Source organism: Mesoplodon bidens, assembly GCF_964165515.1.
Source record: "Mesoplodon bidens genome assembly, chromosome: 17".
NCBI classification, from domain to species: Eukaryota; Metazoa; Chordata; class Mammalia; order Artiodactyla; family Ziphiidae; genus Mesoplodon; species Mesoplodon bidens.
Window position 1 is genome coordinate 16,136,729 of NC_138174.1, and position 13,299 is coordinate 16,150,027.

The 13,299-nt window shown below is 38.1% G+C and overlaps 1 long non-coding RNA gene across 2 annotated transcripts in view; it reads left to right on the forward strand.

The window, feature by feature from the left end:
* LOC308605161 overlaps window positions 1-13,299 on the forward strand; it is a 49,678-nt gene that overhangs the window by 22,810 nt on the left and 13,569 nt on the right. Inside the window, exon 4 of one of the 2 annotated variants that reach the window (XR_014013614.1) lies at window positions 7,589-7,818. The exons of the other annotated variant lie outside the window; for it this stretch is intronic. This is a non-coding gene — a long non-coding RNA (uncharacterized lncRNA). Of the gene's footprint in view, window positions 1-7,588; window positions 7,819-13,299 lie in introns of those variants that run through there. 2 annotated transcript variants of the gene reach the window in all.

Sequence of the window (13,299 nt, forward strand, 5' to 3'; positions counted from 1 at the left end):
GATTAAAATGCAGAACTGCTTTCTTAAGAATTCTACCTTCAACTATTAATTTGCCTCTCATGTTTTACCTGATAAGGACAGAGTTGAGAAATGTTCCACTGTTAATGTAAGTCAGGGTATTACTGTCTATAGTGTTCGCTGCAATGCCCAGCATCTTAAAAAATTTCGGGCTGCCAAAACTAATTACCACTGTGGCTTAAACAACAAACATTTATCTCTCAGGTTTCTGGAGGCTGGAAGTCTGAGATCAGGGTGTCAGCATGGCCAGGTACAGGTGAGAGCTTTCTTCCTGGTTACGTTCTCACATGGCCTTTCCTTGGTTCGTTCACGCAGAGAGAGATCTCATGTGTCTCCTCCTCTTCTTATAAAGGCATTAATCCCACGATGGGGGCTTCACCCTCATGACCTAATCTAACCCTAACTACCTCCCAGATGTCCCACCTCCAAGTGCCATCACGCTGGGAATTATGGTTTTGACCTACGAATTTGGAAAAGTGGGGACACAAACATTCAGTCCATAACACCCAGCCTAGATCCCCCTTCAGGTTGGAGACCCCCAGGTGCCGGAAGTGTTGGCTGCTGATGGCTTTCAGCTGAGTCCTCTCAAGGACTTGCCTGAAGGAAGCAGCCTTCCTTAAGGTTAGGCCCCTTTCCAAAGGGGTGAGTGATAGGTACAAGTGGAAGAGAGTACAAAGATCCAGCCCTCTTGCCTCAATATGAGACGACTCGGATGAGCCGTCCCACCTCCTGAGCTTCCCATGAGGTCACCTGAGCCCAAACTTCTGCCCCTGTCCTGTTCCCCTGGCTCCCTTATAGGTGTTGTTCCCAATAGACTTCCCGCCCACAAATCTCTGTCTCAGAGTCTGTTTCCTGGTGCCCAACCTAAGACACCAGGAGACCTCATTAAACCGCATATTCAAATAATAAATAACCAAATCATGCAAATTTCTCTACATTTTGTGTCAGTTAAGGCACAGCATATAAAAGGTAAATGTAGTGGAAAATGCCCAGAGTAGCGAGTGCGCTATTGGACCATCCCAGGGCTCGCTTTATGCACTTTGCACATGTCATACACACACTTGTGAGAGGAAAAAACTCTCCCTTACGCCTGTTTGGTCCCATATCTTTTTGTCCGTCACACAGAGTAGTCTCTTTGCTTATTATAACTGACCTCTAAATGCGTTAGATAAGAGAACCAAGTTTTGCTCCCATTCTGCTAGAATTTATTTTTGTTTTTTAAGGATGCATAACAACAGGCAGTCCAATTTCAGTCTGAATATTCTTGGAAGAAATGAGTAAATCACGAAATGAAACAGCCAGCTCGGCAGCTCTCCTTAAGAATTCCCCAGCAGGGGTTATGTGGCTGCATCTAAAAAAAAACAGGCCTTTGTTGCTGAGATGATTTATCATACACATAACAATTCCCAGATCATAGATTCTTTTTGCTAATTTGTTTCCGTCATTGTAATTTATTTAGCCTTCTCCTTTCAAGATCCTTTATAACCATTAGTACGATTTTTAAAATAGCATCGTGCAGGTGGGATTTCACAAAGAATGTTCAGGCACTTCTCTCCCTTTCAGGTCAGTGTTTAGTGAAGTCCAGAGGATTTTTGTTTTCATGGAACCCATGTAGCCTAACTTATATTCAGAGATATAGTCACAAAGAGACTCTGTCTTCAGGACTCTTATTTTTTAATAGCTATTTCTCCATTTATTTCCTTTTTGATTTTTGAATTTTGTCATTCTTTGATAATCATCATTTTATTACATAATTACAGAGAAGATGGAAATGGGATAAATGAAAAAGTGCCCATAATCCTGTCACCGGAACAAACCAGAATCAACACGGGTGGTTTATTTTCTTTCAGACTTTTGCCAAAATAGTGTATATAGTAGCATTTACAATTTTTATAAAATATACTCATGCCATGTTATAATTTAACTCACCAATATGTAATAAATATTGTCCATGTCAATAAATACACCATTAAAATATTGAACAGATGCACACTATTTTATAGTATGGGCATATCATAACTTCTTTAATCAATATCCTGCTATGAAACATTTATATTATTTCCTTTTTCATTACTTTTATAAACAATGTGTACGTGGACATCCTTGCAAATAAATCTTTGTACAAATAACTGGTTACTTCCCTAGGACAAATTCTTTTTTTGTATTTCCCTAGGACAAATTCTTAGAAGTAGGATTTCTGCATCAAAGAGTAGCTACATATTTAAGATTTTTAAAAATGCTTATTGCTAAATTGTTTCAATTTATATTCCCACCAATAGTGGCTGAGAATGCTCTTTCCCACACTCTTGTCACCCTGAGTATATAATTCTTTTTCATCTTTGCTGATCTAATGATGAAAAATAGGCTCTTGTTTTTAGTTGCATTTGTTTGATTTCTAGTGAGACTAAATTTTTTTTTTAAATGTTTATTGACCAAGTACATTGCTTCCTCTGTGAAATGTCTGTTCATGTCCTCTGAACATAAGATACTGACTTCGAATATTTATATTATTGAGTTTTAATAGCCCTGTCTATATATTTATCGTACATCTGTGTGTATTCTACATTTAGAACTACATATACTCTAACAAGTTTTCATCTGGTTTGTCTTAACTTTAAATTTAATTTTCTGGGCATAAAGATTTTTTTTAAGTAGTCAAATGTATCAGTTTTTTTCTTTATAATTCTGCCTATATTACAATGCTGAAAAGAAAGACATTCTGTACCCAAGATTATATAAATTAACTAAGAGAAACTATTTTCTCCTAGTCATTAATGGATTCATTAGAAACTTGTTACATTTAAATCTTTAACCTACTAAACTTTTGATTATATCTGTGAGGTAGGAGTCTAACTTTATTTTTTTTCCTATTGTTTAAGGCAATTATCCCAAACTTATAAAATAATCCATCCTTTCTGTTTTCAACTGAAATGCTGTCATTGATACACGCTAAATTTGTAAATAACTTTAAATCTGCTTCTGACTTTTCATTCTGATTGGTTGTTCTGTCTGTGAGTCCTTTGCCTATACTATACGTTTAATCAGTATTGTTTTATAATGTGTTTGGGTATCTGATATGACCCTTATCTCCTCTGTATGTTTTTTAAAGACTATATTATCTTTAATGTTACCTCTTCTCCTCTTTTTCAAAATGTCCATTATTCTTACATATGTATTCTTCCATATATACAGATCTTCCTCGACTTACGATGGGGTTACATCCCAATAAACCCAACATAAATTTAAAATACTGTTAAGTCAAAAGTGCATTTAACGCACCTACCCTCTGAACATCGTGGCTTAGCCTAGCCCACCTTACATGTGCTCAGAACACTTGCATTAGCCTACAGTTGGGCAAAATCATCTAATACAAAGCCTATTTTATAATAAAGTGTGGAATATAGCATTAATTTATTGACTATTGTCCTGAGAGTAAAAACCAGAATGGTTGTCTGGGTATAGAATGGTTGTAAGTGTATTGTGATCACGAGGCTGACTGGGAGCTGCAGCTCGCTGCCCAGCATCATGAAAAAGGATCGCTAGCCTGGGAAAAGAGTAAAGTTCAAAATTCTAAGCATGGTTTCTACTGAATGCTTATTGCTTTCGCACTTTCATAAAGTCGAAAAATTGTAAGTCGAACCATCCTATGTCGGGCACGATGTATACTTAATAGAGAAGTTTTCGGTTCACAGCAAAACTAAGAGGAAGGTACAGAGAGATCCCATAAATCCCCTGCCCCTGCGCATTATCAGCATCCCCACAAGAGTGGTACTTTTGTTACAGTGGATGAACTTACATTGACTTATTTCTTCCATATGTATTTTTATACTATACTATATATTCTTTCATATATTTTTAAATATTTATTTATTTATTTGGCTGCCCTGGGTCTTAGTTGTGGCACACGGGATCTTTTTTAGTTGCAGCATGCGGACCCTTAGTTGCAGCATGTGGGATCTAGTTCCCCGACCGGGGATTGAACCCGGGCCCCCTGCATTGGGAGCGTGGAGTCCTAGCCCTCCTAGCCACCGGACCACCAGGGAAGTCCCTCTTTCATATATTTTTATACTACTTTTGACACATCCTCCTAAAAAGAAATCCTCTGGAATACTATTAAATTTATATGTGAATTTAGGAAGAATTTACTTTTCACAATATTTCAAAATATCCGGAAACATACCCTAAACATTTATTTAGGTCTTTGATTATGACCCTAGATCAGGATTTGTAGATTCCTTACATAGGCCTAAGATATTTCATGTCAAGTTCATTCTTTTCTTTTTTAAAATAAATTTATTTATTTTATTTATTTATTTTTGGCTGTGTTGGGTCTTCGTTGCTGCGCGTGGGCTTTCTCTAGTTGAGGTGAGCGGGGGCTACTCTTTGTTGCGGTGCGCGGGCTTATTGTGGTGGCTTCTCCTGTTGCAGAGCACGGGCTCTAGGCGTGTGAGCTCAGTAGTTGTGGCTCACGGACTCTAGAGCTCAGGCTCAGTAGTTGTGGCGCACGGGCTTAGTTGCTCCGTGGCATGTGGGATCTTCCCAGACCAGGGCTCGAACCCGTGTCCCCTGCATTGGCAGGCGGATTCTCCACCACTGTGCCACCAGGGAAGCCCGTCAAGTTCAATCTTAATGCTCTTATTGTTCAATGGGATACTTTTTCATTATACTTCCTAACTCTTACCAAGCCTATTGACAGTTTTTTAGACATATTATTCACATACTATAAAATTCATTCTTTTAAAGTGTATATTTCAGTGGTTTTTTAGTATGCTCACAAGGTGGTGCAACTATCAACACCATCTACTTTAGAACATCTTTATTGCCCTCAAAAGAAACCCAAACCCATTAGCAATTGCTCCTATTTTCTCTTCCCCCCAGCTGTCTCTTCATTAGCTGTTTCTAATCTGTAATCTTCCTAATAAAATTTTAATTGTAAGTATAGCTTTCCTGAGTTCTGTGAGGCATTCCAGTGAATTATTGGACTTAAGGGGGTCATGGAAAGCCCTGAATTTATAGCCAGTTGGTCAGAAGTATGGGTGGCCTGGGACCTCCAAAGTGGACCTGACATCTGAAGTAAGGACAGTCCTGTGGGAGTCGTGCCCTTTACCTTGTGGGGTCTGCACTAACCCTGGATGGCCAAGATTGAATCTCAGAATATCCACTTGGGGTTGAAAGGCAACAAGCTTCTTTTTGTGTGCTTTTTGACCATCTGTAGACATTTGTCTCCCTTCTCCTTGGGATATTTGTTGCAAGACCCCCAGTGGATGCCTGAAACCTTGGATAGAACCAAACCCTATATATACTATGTTTTTCCTGTACATACATAGTTATGATAAAGTTTCATTTACAAATCAGGCACTGTAAGAGATTAACAACAATAATAACAAAATAGAACAATTATAACAATATACTGTAATGAAAGTTTTGTGAATGTGGTCTCTCTCTCAAACTTAATGCCTTTTTTCGTATTAACTAAGCACTTATCATGCACTGTGACCTGAACTTTTGCAGTTTGAGGTGCAACAGCAAAGCTAGCACAGATTTCTTTTTCCTTCTTCACAATTTCAAGGATAGAAGATTTGTTCTTACCCTAGATCTTAGCCACCTCAGCATACAATTCTTTTTCTTTCCTTATTAAGCCAAGAACTTTCACCTTTTCACTTAAAGGAAGCACTTTACAGCTTCTCTTTGGCATTTCCTAATTGTCAGCATCACGACTCTTGCACTTTGGGGCCATTATTAAGTAAAATAAGAGTTGCTTGAACACAAGCACTTCGATAAACTACAGTCAATCTGATAACTGAGAAGGCTACTAAGTCTAAGTGACTAATGGGCAGGATACATTGGACTCAGGGATGATCCCAGGTGGGATGAAGCAGGACAGAGCAAGATTTCATCACACTATTCTGAATGGCACGTAATTTAAAACTTATGAATTGTTTATTTCTAGAATTTTCCATTTAATATTTTTGACCACAGTTTACTACAACCATAGAAAGTGAAATCACGGGCAAAGGGGGACTACCTATCTTTTTTGGAGAAAAATCTATTCAAGTCTTTTGCCCATTTTTAATTGGGTTATTTATTTATTTTTTTTACTGTTGAGTTTTAAGAGTTTATTAAATAATATATTCTGAATATCAGATGAATCAGATATATAATTTGCAAATATTTTGTTCCATTCTGTGTGTTTTCTTTTCACTTTCTCGATGGTGTCCTTCGAAGTTTTTAATTGTGATGAATTCTCATCTATCTATTTTTTATTTTGGCATATCTTAGAAACCATTGCCTAACTCAAGGTCACAAAAATTTACACTATACTTTCTTCTAAGAGTTCTGTAGTTTTAGGTCATATTTTTAGAGCTATGATCCATTTTCAGTTAATTTTGGTGTATTGTGTGAGGTAGCGGTCCAGTTTTATTGCTTTGCACGTGGATATCTAGTTGTTCCTAGCCTATTGATTTTAAACATCTCGTAACTATCCACCTACCATTATTTCTAGTAGATTTAATAGATTTCTCTTTTTTTTCAAGTAATAATACCATGTTCAAATGATAACTTTGCTTTTTCCTTGACAGTATTTGTACTTATTATTTTGTCTTCTCAGATATTTTTTTAAAACGTGATGATCACATCATCTTCATATTTTTCTTCATTTTAAAGGGAATGTTTCTGCAGAAACAGACTCACAGACATAGAGAACAGACTTATGGTTGCCAAGCAAGAGGAGGATGGGGAGGGATGGATTGGGAGTTTGGGATTAGTAGATGCAAACTATTATATATAGGATGGGTAAACAACAAGGTCCTACTGTATAGCACAGGGAACTATATTCAATAACTTGTGATAAACCATAATGGAAAAGAATATGAAAAAAGAATGTATATATATGTATAACTGAACCACTTTGCTGTACAGCAGAAATTAACACAACATTGTAAATCATGTATACTTTAATAAATTTTTTTTTTAAAGGGAATGTTTCTAGAGTTTTGCCACCACTGAGTATGGCACTTTAGAGTAATAAATGCTTTCCAGTATCTGCTACTGCATCTATATTTTGCTGCTACTGATATAAGATGAGGAGATATGATTTTGCTGTAAAACCTCTTTAAATTATGTTTTAAGAATATATTGTTATAATTTCTACTAGATGGAGTCTCCTTTAACAATTTTTTTTTTGCTATAACTTTTTTTTTTTTTTTTTTCTTTTTGCGGTACGCGGGCCTCTCACTGCCGTGGCCTCTCCCGTTGCGGAGCACAGGCTCCGGATGCGCAGGCCCAGCGGCCATGGCTCACGGGCCCAGCCGCTCCGTGGCATATGGGATCCTCCCAGATCGGGGCACGAACCCGTATCTCCTGCATCGGCAGGCGGACTCTCAACCACTGCGCCACCAGGGAGGCCCTGCTATAACTTTTGGTTAAAACAATTTTGTATTTTTGTCTTGAAGGTAACATTTATTGAGACTTGACTGTGTACCAGGCACTGTGCTATGGGTTTACACACAAGACTTGTTTAATCTTCACAACTACCTTGTGAAGTAGAGACCATCATATCTTCTATTTGCAGATGGGAAAAAAATGACGCCCAGAGAGCTTACCCAGTGTGTCCAAGGACACTCAGCTGGAATGTAACATAATTGAGATTTCTACCTGGCTATCTGCTGTCTGACCATGGGGACTTCATTCTTTTTCTCCTTAATTGAGGTATAATTGACATATAACATTATATTAGTTTCAGGTGTACAGCATAATGATTTGCTATATGTATATATTGTACTGATCACCACTGTAATTCTAGTTAACATCCATCACCACACATAGTTACGAAATTCTTTCCTTGTGACAAGAATTTTGAAGATCTGTTCTCTTAGGAGCTTTCAAATATGCAATACAGTCACCATGCTATTAACTAACCGTCACCATGCTATCTATTACCTCTTCAGGACTTATTTATTTTATAATGGAAGTTTGTACCTTTTGACCACCTTCACCCATTTTGCCCACCCCCCAGTACCCACTTCTGGCAGAAACCAGTCTATCCTCTGTATCTATTAGTTCTTTTTTTTTTTTTTTTTTTTAGATTCCACATATAAGTGAGATCATACAATATTTGTCTAACAACCATTTTGGGGAAATATTTTCCTAAAACAATATTTATCAAGAGCAGTTTATTATTCTAATTAAAAAAAAATAAGTTCATCATAAAGGATATGATGTTTTTGACTACATAAGGAGAGAATTAATTTCTTTTAATCTGAAATAGTTTTACTGTAAAAGTAAATCAATTAATGAACTAGAATAGATAATTCACAAATACTGTATAGATTTCAAAAGGTAGAAAATAATATATAGAGTGGAATAAAACCTCCTTTTCACCCCTGTTTCCTAGCTACCACATTCTTCTCCCTGCAAGCAACTACTATATTCTATAAAAGAGGAGGATTTTTAAAAATAAAAGCAATACATACCTATATAATACATATACATATACACACATATAAAATATATGCAAAATATATCAAATGTTTACACAAGAAAAACAATGCGCTGAGCAGTCCTAGGGAATGAGATGGAATGCAAAGACTTGATAAAGAATCTGTTCACAAAAAAGAGAGAGAAGTAGCTGAGAAAACTCTTTGATATTTTTCCAATATTGTCAGTTACCAGTTTACTTAAACTCCAAATCCATTTTCTCACCAAATTACAGGAAAGGATAAATCTAGAATCTACGCCACATTAACTGCATTAAATATAAATGTCTACCACCTCAGCTTTTCCTACCTCAGATGGCAAATAAGATAGGAACCATGCATTCCCAAGAGGCAACAAAGATCCAGAGCGCAAAATGACAAATCAAATTTCCAAAATGTGCTAAACCTCTTCACTTACATGGAAGAAGCCTAAATAAAGCAAAATCATGGCACAAAAATAACTTAGCCTCGAATAATTTTGTATTAGGTTGTAAACAAGTCTGAATAGTCATTTGGAACCATGGTGTGTAAAGAGGGAGAGCTGTCTGTTAGGTGCAGGCAGCACCTTTAGTCTAGCCTGCATGATGTAGTCCGGCCTCTGGATTGATTAAGCTTGAGGCAGTGGAGGGAGATGGGGAGGGCAGCAGTGGGGGCTGGGAGGCAGAAGGGGTGGGGGAGGTGCTGATTCAAGCAAACCAACTCACAGAAGACTGATTTATAAACAGAAATGCCATCTGTTCATTAACCATATAGACCACAAGAAGACCAAGTGGACCATTGTTACTTCACAGCATCACTCTCCAGTCAAAGTTTCCCGAGGTCTTCCCTGTCTCTCCATCTCTTAGCGTGGGCATTTCTGTGGGCGGCTGGGAGGTAATAGTAATATACTGTGGCCGTCACCTGCACAGGTTCTGAGTCCCATGGCCTTAGTTTCAATCCAGGTCTGGCCCTTTGCCAGCCGTATAACCTCAAGTGGTTATTTAACTTCTCTCTTCCTGTGAAAATGGGAATGATAACAGTACCTACTTCAGCAAGTCATTGTAAAGATTAAGTGAACTAATTCATGTTGAACATTTAGCACTGTGCCTAGTACATGTAGAACACTCCAAAAATGTTAGCCATTAGTATTAAGGCTACTCCTATCTACTTCTCTTGATCTGTAGTTGTTTCTGCTCACAGAGAACAAACTATTTTTAACTCTTTGCCCAAATTAAGGAAGGGGAAAGAGGAAGTTAAATGAGAGACCAGCTTGACTCGATGAAGTCTGAGATGAATTCAGTGTTTCAAAGAAATGCAATTGTATTGCTTTCAAATTTGAATTACAACCCTAAATAACACGGAGAATAAGGACGTAAATAAGGTAATTTTTTTTTGCCTTTCTTTTATTTATTTATTTATTTTAATCGAAGTATAACTGATTTATGATGTTGTGTTAGTTTCAGGTATATGGCAAAGTGTTTCAGTTATACATACATAGGTATCTATTTTTTTTTCAGATTCTTTTCCCTTATAGGTTATTGAAGTAAAGTTTTAAAAGGTGAAATAAGTAAAAAAGAGGGAACTTAATGTAACAATGCAGTGTGTAGTAAGCAAGTATTTCTGGAGGGTCCAGTATGTACCCAACTAGTCTTCCTCTTTTTAGCCTTCCCCTTCTTAAATCGATTTGCAACACAGTAGCCAAAGTAATCTTTTAAGGACTTAAGTCAGACCATGTCACTTTCTGTTCAAAATCTTCCAAAGGCTCCCCACCTCATTCAGAGTAAAAGGCAACATCTTCACAATGCCCTCCGAGGCCTTATATAATCTGCTGACCCCAACCCTACTTAACTTAAGTAGGGTTGAGTAGGGTTAACCCTACTCAAGGGGTTAACTTACGACTTAACCCCTTCACACCCTCTGGCCTACTCACTCTGAACAGGCCACACGGGACTCTTTGCCGTCCCTTAACTATACCAGGTACTCCTGCCTCGGGGCCTTTGCACTGGTAGTTCCTTCTGCATGGAGTCCTCTTCTTCAAAGTCACGTTTCCTTTACGACATTACAAAAACACCACCTTTCCCGACCCTCCTACTTAAAACTGTAACTTCTTCCCCATCCCCACCACTGTCTAATCGCCTTCCCTGCTCTATTTTCTTTATAGTGTTTCTCTATATATTTATTGATGTATTTTGTTTATAATCTATCTCACTCGCTTTCCCTTTGATATAAATTCCACAGGACAGGGATTTTTGTATATTTTGTTTATTGCTACATCATTAATCCTTAACTTAGTGATAGCACTATTAGCTGAATGGATAAATGGTCATCTCATATGTCATCTCATTTATATCTTTTGGTGAAGGTCTGGTTTTCATAATAATATATCACTAAAAGATAGCCATTCTGATAATTAAGTATTTTTCTATTCAACAATTGCTGTTTCCTGAAATTAAAAATGGACTGAAGGTATCTTTAAGCTCTTGAAGCTGGAATTTGAAAAACACTGTTTATTTTAAAGTGTGGATGTCCTTTAAAAGCATCTTATGTAAGATTGAAATTCAGAGGAAGAAGCTATTTTTAACTTCTTACTCAATATGAATGACACATATCACTTCTGAATTAAAAGAAATTATGAATTTTCACATAAATTTAAGTTGGCCTTTTCTAATTTTAGTATCAATTCTCCAACCCTTAAATATGATTTTTAGATTTGTCCAAATGGTGCATGACAGCAGAAGTGTGGGCCTGGATGTCCCTGCTTCTGCTTTGCTGGAGATAAGGCCTGCCTACTGAATTTCTGGTTTCCATTACAGCTGATGACATGAAAGAAATGCTTGTAAGAACAAATGTTTGATTCCAGGCTGTAGCCTAATTTAATAGTGTACTTGAAAAATAAAAGTTGATGATTCATTCCAAAACCCCTGGGGAGGGAGGGGTGATTGTAAGCAAGTTGGAAAGGGGCAAGAAAACCTAATATGAAACCATTGCAGCAATCTTCAACAACAACCAAAAAAGTCTTGTCTAAACTTGATCAAATGCTGGTTTTTTTCCAGAATGATTTTAACTGAGGAAAGGATGTTTGATTCAAAACCCTTTTCCCTCTGCTCTGATTTGGGGAGGGGGAGGTGGTAACCGTATTAACTTTTGATAATTTCAGATAATATGAAGTATTTGGATGTAAGATTACCCTGAGGTTTTCATAATTGTGGTTTTTCTCAAACCGTTACATGCGATTGTGATGTTTTTATGGGCCAGAACCCTAGGCAAATTTTTATGGAAGAAGGAAGAGACATTTTTTAAAAATAGAAACCAAGACTGAAGACACATCGGACATCTAAGTAGGTGGAGTAGACAGCTGCCATGGGCGAGACCCCAAAACCCCTCCCACCGCTTGCTTGTTGATGCCTGAAACTTTGAAAACCAGGAATTCATTTTCCTGGATCAAGACTTCATCTATGAAAATACACACATCCCTACTCAAGATCACATGATGAACTCTCTGGGCCTTATTTACACGGATGATAACGTCCTCACTGATTCCAGATCCAACAGGCTTTTCCAACTGGGTGGAGAGAAAGCAAAGGGATCCTGGCTCTTTGGAGATGAGGCTGAATGTGTGATGGTTGGGAGGGGGCAGCGCCTCCCTTGGAGGAAAACATGGAAGATCACCAAGAGGTGAAGAAGCACAGAAGAGGGATTTAGAGACTTTTCCCTCTGTGGGAACCATTTTTAGCCATCCTTCCTTCCCTGAATACCAGAGGAAGGGAAGGTCGATATGGGGACATGGTGTGAAGAAATCAGGGACACTTGAGTCTCCAGAAACCTCACCACCGCCAGGATTATCACAGCAGTTAATCCTTCAGTATGAGCCCAGACGACTTGCTTACCTTAAATGATCATTTTAAAAGGTACTCTATAAAATACTTCTCACGTGGGGGAATTCACCTCTCCCACAGTTTGTTGTTTTCATTATTTTATTTATTTACTTATTTATTTTTTGGCAGGGCCACACAGCATGTGGGATCTTAGTTCCTCAACCAGGGTTGGCACCCGTGCCCCCTCCAGTGGAAGCGCAGAGTCTTAACCACTGGACCTCCAGGGAAGTCCCTCTCCCACTGTTTTTTAAAGGAGTAAAATAGATGCTGCTGTGTAAAAATGACCCCAGGCTTGCGGTCACCTGTCTGGCTTTTCCAATTAGTGTTACTGGCTACATGGTCACCACTGAGATAACAGTGATTTTCTATTTTCATTTCTCACCATTTAACTTAGTTATTTCCTTTCATGTAACTTTCAGAACAATTTAGTACCTAGGAAGGGTCAGAAGGAGATTTTATAAAATTTGGCTTATTATGTCATTTTCATTTTTATTAACTTTTTTATTGAAGTAGAGTTCATCTACAGTATTAATTAGTTTCAGGTGTATGGCATAGTGATTCTGTATTTCTGCAGATTATACCCCATTACAAATTATTACAAGATCATGTCCATAAGTCCCTGTGCTATACAATATATCCTTGTTGCTTATCTATTTTATACACAGTAGTTTTTTGTTTTGTTTTGTGTTTTTGCGGTACGCGGGCCTCTCACTGTTGTGGCCTCTCCCGTTGTGGAGCACAGGCTCTGGACACGCAGGCTCAGCGGCCATGGCTCACGGGCCTAGCCGCTCCACGGCATGTGGGATCTTCCTGGGCTGGGGCACGAACCCGTGTCTCCTGCATCGGCAGGCGGACTCTCAACCACTGCGCCACCAGGGAAGCCCTATACACAGTAGTTTTTATCTGTTAATCCCATACTCCAAATTTGTCCCTCTCTCCCTCTCCTCCCCTTT